This window comes from Babylonia areolata, chromosome 18, assembly GCF_041734735.1.
Source record: "Babylonia areolata isolate BAREFJ2019XMU chromosome 18, ASM4173473v1, whole genome shotgun sequence".
Classification (NCBI taxonomy): Eukaryota; Metazoa; Mollusca; class Gastropoda; order Neogastropoda; family Buccinidae; genus Babylonia; species Babylonia areolata.
In genome coordinates, this window is record NC_134893.1 from 56,988,131 (window position 1) to 56,998,130 (window position 10,000).

A 10,000-nucleotide genomic window follows, 5' to 3' on the forward strand; every position below is an offset into this window, starting at 1 on the left:
AGGGAAAAGGAAAATGCATACACTGTTGCTTCATGTCAAAATTGCTTCAAATGATATCTTCATACAGCAGACCAAATGTGGAATCTTCAGAACAGCGAGCAAGAGAGAGAGAGAGAGAGAGAGAGAGAGAGAGAGAGAGAGAGAGAGAGAGAGAGAGAGAGAGAGAATATGAAGCACTGAATATACCAATGGAATCTTTTAGAAAAAAATATACCAGGTAAAAACATGGCAGGGTTTGCGGGGAAGAGGAAAGGACAGGAAAGAAGGAAAGAATCCAATAATCCTTCCCTTTTACCTCACCCACACAACAGTACCTCCCAACACCCCCAGAATGAAGACGAAGCGACAAGGCTGTAATGGGATTATCCGGACACCAGAATGACCACTGACTGTCTGTCCCTGAATGACTGACCACTTGTTTAACGACATCAGCCACTTCCTCTTCCTCCTCCTCCTCACACTGACCAGTCAGTAACGACAGGAACCTCCTTGGTGTCTGAGTGAACTGGACTGAATGGGAGGACTCCACGCTGTGCCCCCCCTCCCAACAAATTGAGAATACTGGTTAGCCGAGATGCGCCGTGAATATGAATTGCCCGTTTGTATCGGCTGAGCAATGGGAGAAGACGTCTAGACTTCGCTATCGAAGGCTACTGGGTGGAGGGAACTCCCTGCTTTTTGTATCGTTGCTCTGTATCCATATTTCCTGGATATTCGGGAGGTGGATAGAACAGCTACGTACCTCGCTATTGTTCACAATGCACACAGGCGGAGTAAGCCTAACCGGATACGTCACATTCGCTTGATGGTTGAAGGGTTTGCAGAGAGCGCACATCCCAAAATGTTGTCAGACACAAGAGCATGGACTGTCCGTCGTACTGATTCTGATGCTTGAGTAAAAAGATATTCAACGAGGAAGAAAGAAAGTACAGACGAATGACGGAAAGACAAAATAAAGAAAGAAGAAACAAAGAAACAAAAGAACGAACGAGAGAGAGGGGGGGGGGGGGAGGGAGAGAGGATAAAATCTTTATATTTGCTCACTGCACACTCAGACAGACAGACAGAGACACAGATCGAGAGGGAGAGTTCTCTCTCAACTGACAATGCAACCCCATCCGGTATCTGAAACACAACCAGCCATACGGAAACAGAATGTCAGTGACCTCGCAATATCTGTGCCTGAGATCAGTGAAACTGACCACCCAGACAGTGCCCACCCCGTCCCCAAACCCCAGAACTGACCGCCCTGTGAGACAGGTGAGAGGTGAGGAATGTCTCCCGCGTCTTAAGGAAGTGGATCCATCCAGACCTCCCCACATGCTCCTCCTAGCGAACTGATATCACTGCATGGGGCAATAGCACTGTCAACAGGCATATAAAACTGTGGTATGTATGTCACAAACAGACACAGAAAACTGTGGTATGTACGTCACAAACAGGCACAGAAAACTGTGGTATGTACGTCACAAACAGGCACAGAAAACTGTGGTATGTATGTCACAAACAGGCACAGAAAACTGTGGTATATATGTCACAAACAGGCACAGAAAACTGTGGTATGTATGTCACAAACAGGCACAGAAAACTGTGGTATGTACGTCACAAACAGGCACAGAAAACTGTGGTATGTATGTCACAAACAGGCACAGAAAACTGTGGTATGTACGTCACAAACAGGCACAGAAAACTGTGGTATGTACGTCACAAACAGACACAGAAAACTGTGGTATGTACGACACAAAAGGGTTTTTCCTTGGTGGTCCTGGCAACATTCTGTAGAAAACAAATCCACTTTGATAGGTAAACAAATTTTCTTGCAGGCAGAAAAAAGCAAAACGCACTGTAGCGACACGCTCTTCCTGGGGAGATTAAAATGCGATACATTACAATACAAATAAATGCACAGTACAATGCATTAATAATAATAATAATAATAATAATAATAATAATAACAATACGAAGAAGAAGAAGAAGAAGAAGAAGAAGAATGGACATTTATATAGCACATTTCTCCAGAAATACTGCTCATAGCGCTTTACATTTCGTTCCCCACTCCCAGCCTCCTCATCAATACTCCTCTCCACCCCCCACCCCCACCCACTCACACTCACACACACGGAAGCACGTGAAAAAAAAAAACACCTCACGCAACTGAACACTGGAAACCACCCACCCACTCATGACGCCCTCCAGAAAACGCATCCCTGCAACACGCACTCAGGCACACGAACTCACGGACACTCACCATGTACCCCGCCACACACACACGCCAAAGAGCCTCTGAACAACAGAACATTCACCCAAAACCAGAACACATCAAGATTTATTTTTTTTTTAAAGAAAAGAAAAAAGCAACAACAACAACAACAAAAAAGAGAGAGTGCAATGCGAGATAATACAACTCAATACAAGACAATGCAATAGAATACAATGCTTTGAAAAGACGTAAGGACACTGTGACTGACGTGCAGTGGGTGGAGCTATCTTCCCTTGCGGTTCATTTGCTTCCCTTCTTCTTCTATGATATCAAAACTGGGATATGGTAACATCCAGATCGAATTTCTGACAGGTTACTTCCTCCAAACATTCAATGTGCATGGTAAACTGAGCAATCTCTCCTCGTGAAAAAAAAAGAATAATCCAACATAATGGTGAATTGCCATGCTCATGCCACAATAAGTAACCTCGCTGTTTTTATACGTTTACTCAGTACGTCCATCAGTTAAACATAATCGATGCGTCTGTGTTTTTCGCAGCAATCGTTGAGTTAAAACGGCCAATTGGCTTGCGGTGCTTGGGTCTTGGTTTTGAGAAGGTTTCGTTGTTCGAGGGGGTAGAGTCTCAGGGGTCTATCAAGGTAAGAGGTTCATCTGGCATTCCAAGATGGAGCTCTTCTCGTTACTGGTACATTGTAGGTTTAGATAAGGTCAGTTTTGCCCTTTTTAATCGTTTCAAAACAAAAACATATGATGCTAATTCACATACGAACACCCGCTTTCGTGGGTCAAGTATACTTATTTTGAAGTCACATTTAATGATGTTGATACTGATTTACTGCTGTGGCTTCATGGGATAGAAAGAGAGTCTAGATATCTTATTCACATGGCCATACAACCCTAGCATCCACTACCGCCATCTCCAGTATATAGTGGACAGGATAGTAACAGAATGATCTGGGCATTATGATAGCCATTTATTTTGTCCTACAGGCACAAAGAGTGACCGCGGCGTGGTACTACATGTCATCAACCGCTTCCTCCTCTCCCCCTCCTCCGCTCTGTATTGACCAGTCTGTGAATGAGAGAGACGGACTCGATGTCTGAAGGGAAAGGGGCTGAATAGGGAACGACACCCCCCCCTTCCCCTTTCACAAATTGACGACACACCGCATGCTTTTTGCTACAGAATGATCGTTACTAATGAGTTTCCTTGACCCACGGAATGTTGACAGTCACAACGTTTTGTGTTTTCGTGTAGGCAAGCATACGTGCACGAGGTTTTGTACGTCAGTTGACCTAAATGCATCACGATGCACAGCTAGTTACAAGCGCCAGGGATAGCAGCACACTTTTTACTGATGAATAAACTTGTGGACAAAAACATCATCACTCAGACTTCCAGACCACAACAGCATCAATAATTCAAAACAAAACCGGATTATTGGTGTTAATGTCCGTTCATTTTGGTGATGAAAGTCATATTCACAAGATTTGAAAAAACAAAACAAACAACTATGAATAAAGTCTAAAAGGTGACGGGTATGTTTGGGAGTATAGGCGAGAGATGTCCGTTCATTTTGGTGATTAAATCATATTCACAAGATTGTAAAAAAAACCAAAAAACAACTATGAATAAAGTCTAAAAGGTGACGGGTATGTTTGGGAGTATGGGCGAGAGAGAGAGAGAGAGAGAGAAATAGCTAGAGAGAGAGGGGGAGACAGAGAGAAAGAGAGAGAGAGGAGAGAACAAGATAAATAGAAACAAAAATCACTTTAACCAAACAACCCTAACCTAAACGACCACCATCTCCAATTTGTAGCGACAATCACATACATCATACATTATAAAACAGAATGGAGCGATCATTACAAAAGACATTCACCTGTGCAACACGAACAATGACTGACCGCTGCAAGGTTCTACACATCATCAATCGCTCCGTCCTCCCCCCCCCCTCCCCCCACCCCCCCTCTTTCTATGTATTGACCGCTCTGTGAACGAGAGCGTTGGACAATGTCTGAAAGGAAAAAGGACTGAATGGGGGAACAGCGTCATCCCTTTCCTCCTTCACAAATTGACGACACGGCGTGGGAGAGATGTGCCGTGAATACGAATGACTGGTCTGTGTTGTCCACCGTTGGATAGGGCTGTCTAGACACTTGTTATTGAACAGCACCCAGTGCCGCTTTCTTCCCCTCCCCTTGTGGGTTGGTCCTCTCTTTGTAGCGATTGTCGCGTTGGTTTGTATCCAAAAGAGGAAGGAATCACGTTTTGGAGCTGTTCATCATTGTTCACACAGTGCTCAAGTCGATATGGCTTGGTGAAATGAACATCGTGAATATTTCGCAAAGTAACCGATTGACTTGTACAGGAATGGTAGTATCTTTGGTAGACACAGTTTCTGTAATCCGACAATATTCTGAAAGCATAACCTGAGAAGAATTTCAAATCAGGTCAGTCAGTTGGGAGGTATATTGCTCTTATAAAAGGATGACAGCCATGAGATGAACATAGACTCCAGACTCGCCAGAAATACATGTCTTTCTTTGTTCATGTTCAAGGACTGTATCTTCTATGCTTATGAGAGGGAACTACTGGATGCATGACAGCTTTTTTACCGTGCCAATTAGGCAGCCATACCATGGTTTTGGATGGTCGATATTTACTAGGAAGAATCAACGACTGGGCATTTTGTCCACATGATAATGTTTTACTTTCCGTGAGGGCATGGTGTGATAACATGGGTCACAAATCCAACGTGCATATTGAGTGTGAGCATTAATATTTACATAAGGGTTTGGGTTTGCACGCAGTTAAACTGTGAGAATGGACATGTCCTTAGGTCATTGGAAATGAAGTCCAGCGGTGTAATCAGCTGGCTGTCGTGCTTGTCTTCCGACTTTAACCCACGACATGCATGGCTTCGGGGAAAGCCATCATAACATGCGAAAAGGCGATATCATATCGTAACATTTCTTTCTTTCTTGTACAACAGACTCCGAGCAGCAAACGATCATATCAATTTAAAGAAAGTACTCCCAGTATTATCAGAGTAACAAAAAGACGCAGGAAAGAGCAGCACATATTCGGTATCATTTTGGAATGAACTCTTCTTTCAAGGAAGAATCACATGTTTGTGAATGTGAACCGCTTATAGGTGCCGCCTTGAAAATCCCATTGCATGAGACAATCAACGTTTTAGAAAAAAAAAAAACCGTTAACAATATGGATTCTTAAAAATCAACCTAAAAAGACGAAACCATATATATGAGGACAGAAATAACTCTCATTCTGGATCCTCAGAAGTGCTATAAAAATGGGATTGACAGGATACAAGAGGGACACTGAACGTGTCCCTGTAGCTGACCTCTGGTCCTCTGACATCGGCCACTTCATCTTCTTCACTGACCTCCCAGTGAGAAAGGGATGAACTCAATATCAGAAGGAAATGGGTTAAAAGAAACAACAACCTCACACCGTGCTTTGATAGGACGAGGACATTGCGTGGGGAGACGTGATGTGAATTAAGAACTGCCATTTTATGACATGCGAAACATGGACCGTCACAGCGGATTTGGAAAAGAAGAAACTTAGCCATGGAAATAGGGGTGCCATCGCAAGATACTAAACATCAGATACACTGATCACATCCCATTGAACAAGTGATAGGAACCATCATGGAGCACATTGGACCGTTTCTAGACCTTCTGACATCATTTCAGAAAAGAAAACTCAGTTGGTAAGGCCAGTAACAAGATTCAGAGGCCAGGCCTTGCTAAAACAATCCTTCAGGGAACTAACTGTTGGGGGAAGCAGACGGAGAAGAAGACATGAACACAACGACAACTGACTGACGACATTGCAGAATGGACGGGAAAACCATTTGCAGGGACCCAGGCTTCGGCACACAGCAGGAAGATCTGGACAAATCTGGTAAACAGTTCTTCAGTGCGGTGCCACAATGACGCTTCATAGAGTTAAGTGTGAAAAAGAAGAATTCATGGTCTCCGAATAAATGGTCATGACTTCTATAAATAATTACTGTTAATTTTATCATTTGGCGCAATGTTCCATCTCTGTGTGTAATCCGCTCTTTTAGAATACCCTGGAATTGTAAGTGAATGGATATCTAAGAAAATTTGATACCAATCAGGCATAGTTTAAAAAATAAAAGCGAGTTCTGAAACTTTTGCTTTCATAAAAGGTACACAATGTAAAGTCATTGTTTCATGTCCAGGGCTTCTTAGCACCTCTCAGACTGGTCGAAAAACAGATACAGAAAAAAGAAAACCAAGATGTTTCTGGACATGTTTCTCTTCAGTTCTTGCTCAGCTGTATGTAAAGCTGGCAGTAAGCGCTGCGCTGGAGTCTAGTGAGTGCCTTTGTTATACTTAAATCTCAAATGATATTGTACTCGTGTGGTGCTTGGTATTGTTAATATGAGTGTGTGTGTGTGTGTGTGTGTGTGTGTGTGTGTGTGTGTGTGTGTGTGTGTGTGTGTGTGTGTGTGTGTGTGTGTGTGTGCGGCGCGCGTGCGCGCATCTATCAGAGTGGATTTCATCTACGCATTGCTTGTCAAAGGACATCACTCTCGTTGCCATGGGTTCTCTTGTCAGTGCGCTAAATGCGTGCTGTACACCAAACGCCGGTTTATCGTCTCATCCAAATGACAGTCTGATTTTCCCGGACCAGGATTCGAACCCAGGCCCTAACATCGGACACTGTATTGGCAACAGGAATACTGTCACCTTCCTCCTTACTTGAAACAGAAACAAAAACTGACAGCACGTTCACGGAGATAAGACTGTGAGGATGGATCACCTCCGGCATCCAGTGGACAGATAACTCATCAAAAGGCGACCATGGCAACAGGAAGTTCACGTCCTTTCAAAATCCACACGGCGCTCTTCACAATGCGATATCAGTTCCAGTGCGCTGGGGTTCGGGACACATTCCTTATTTATGAATGCAGTGACAGAAAAAGCATCCTCTCTCATGCTGCCAGACCAAGGAATCGGAAGCAGCAAAGTCAACAACAGATTCTGTATGCTTGAATGTGTTCACTCGCATTGGTGGTGAAATTCTGTTTCGCAAGACTTGAAAGAAACGTTAGATTTGAATAGAGTAAAAGGTCACACGTGTGTGTGTGTGTGTGTGTGTGTGTGTGTGTGTGTGTGTGTGTGTGTGTGTGTGTGTGTGTGTGTGTGTGTGTGTGTGTGAGTGTTAGTGTGTATGTTTGTCTGTGTGCCTGTTCGTCTGTGTGTCTATGTGTGTGTATGTCTGTGACTGTCTGTGTTGTGTGAGTGTGTATATATGTGGGTGTGCGTAAAAGAGAGAGCCAGAAAGAATATGACATGTACATACATGTATATATATATATATATATATATATATATATGTGTGTGTGTGTGTGTGTGTGTGTGTGTGTGTGTGTGTGTGTGTGTGTGTGTGTGTGTGTGTGTGTGTGTGTGTGTGTGTGTGTGTGCAGAGAGAGACCGAGAGAGCTCTCTGATCCGAGATGATGACAGACAGGAAACGAGTGAAAAGCTTTTTTTTTTCATAATTCCAGACAGACTCTCTCTTCAATTCGTTCGATTTTGGCTTCCAGTGCAGCCTACCACGGACGCCGTAAGATAGCTGGAACATGTCTAAAACAAGAACTGTTTAGATAAATCAAAGCCCAATATCAAAGTACAAAATAAAGTGTTTTTAGAAACTAAAGCCCTCCCCACCCGCCTAAAAAACAACAACAAAAACAAAACAAATACAAAACAAAAACAACAACAAAATAAAATGTTAGTAAAAGCTTACCCCCCCCCCCCCCCCCCCCAAAAAAAAAAAAAAAAAAAAAAAAGAAAAAAAAATCTGTAACATCCAAGTAAAAATCAGTTTAAAAAAATTATCCTCGTGCACGATATAGGCTGCTAGATTTTTTTTGCTTTGCTGTTTATGTGTACATGTGTAAAATGTATTTCTGGATGTCAGGATTTGTTTGGAGTGAAAAGAGTGATTTCGTATATATAAAAAAAAATAAAAAAAAATAAAAATCGCATCCATGGGGCGAAACATCCCTGGAGCCTAGCAGCAGTTGCAGCAAGAGGACATTGATGGGATTAGCTACACACACGCACGCACGCACACACACACACACACACACACACACACACACGGACACGTACACACACACACACGACACGTACACACACACACACACACACACACACACACACACACACAGACACGTATACACACACACACGGACACGTACACACACACACACACACACACACACACACACACACACACACACACACACACACACACACACACACACTTACAGGGAATGCATCCCTCGGGCCCATAGACTGACCAATGCCCCGTGACATCCGTCACTTTCCCTTTTCCACACTGACCCACAGGGGAGTTAAAAAGGCGGGGGATGGGGAGTGGTGGGTGGGAGCCATGGTCTCCAGGTCAGAAAAAAAAAAGTGTTCTGAATAGGGCCACCCCATGCCACGCCTTCCTCCCCCCCCGCCCCCACCACACACACACACACACACGGACAACTAATGTGTATTTTGGAAACGTGATGGGAATATCAGCTGTCTGTTTCTGCATCCCCCCTTTCTCCCTTTCCCTCTCTTTTGCACTGCTTCTCTCTCTCTCTCTCTCTCTCTCTCTCTCTCTCTCTCTTACTCTTTAAAATGCTAGCTGAGCGTGTGTCAAATGCCCAGTTTTCTTATTCTTCGTGTAAATCGTTTGTTTTAATTTCTAACTTAGATCATATTTGTCTTTGAGTAACCACACATGTATCTAAAACGCACCTGAGTGAACATATATGGGAACAACCCCCCCACCCCCACCCCCCCTTCCTCTCTAGGTTTTGTGATTATTAAGCAACATGTTTCTATTCAGTTGTGAATATGCATGGCAAGATTCAAAATAGAGTTTCCATTTGTAGAAGAAGGAAGTAACACTGACAGAAATCTGTTTGGTCTTCAGTAACTTCTTAGTTTTATATCGCCTGATCATCATTTGCAAGATAAATCGAAATGGACATCCATCTCCTTTTGCAGATCTGCAAAAAAAAGCATACCACGGAGGGAGGGGAAGAGAGAAGGGGGGGGGGAAGAGAGAGAGAGAGAGAGAGAGAGAGAGAGAGAGAGAGAGAGAGAGAGAGAGAGATTCAAAAAGATTCAAAAACTTTATTACTCAAGGATAAAGATTTTAGGCATTGCCTAGTCTTCCAATCTGTCCTTGTGACAACAAAAACAGTAACGATAAGACACAACAATAATAACAATAGTAAATACTACCACTACCACTACTACTACTACTAAAGCATACCACGGAGGGAGGGAAAGAGAGAAGGGGAGAGAGAGAGAGAGAGAGAGAGAGAGAGAGAGAGAGAGACAACCAAAGAGCGACAGAGACAGATAAACAGACAGTCAAAGAAACGGAGACAGAGAGCGGAAAGCGAGGCGACACAGCCTGCGCGCTCTTACCAAATAAACGGCCGCCAGAGATATGCAAACCTTCCTCCAACTCATGCAAGCAGAGACATCAATAATTCAACGACAGGTCCCTACGTGTTCATTGGCCATAGTGAAAATCCATACCACGTGAAATGGAACACAAGCTTTAAAGGGCATGTCAAATAAATACATTTTTTTAAAAGGATTATGATAAGCTTGGGGAATGTTTGTGCGTGTGGTGAAGGGGGGGGGGTTGTTGAGAAGCGATGATGAGTGGAATTGAGTGTGTGTGTGTGTGTGGA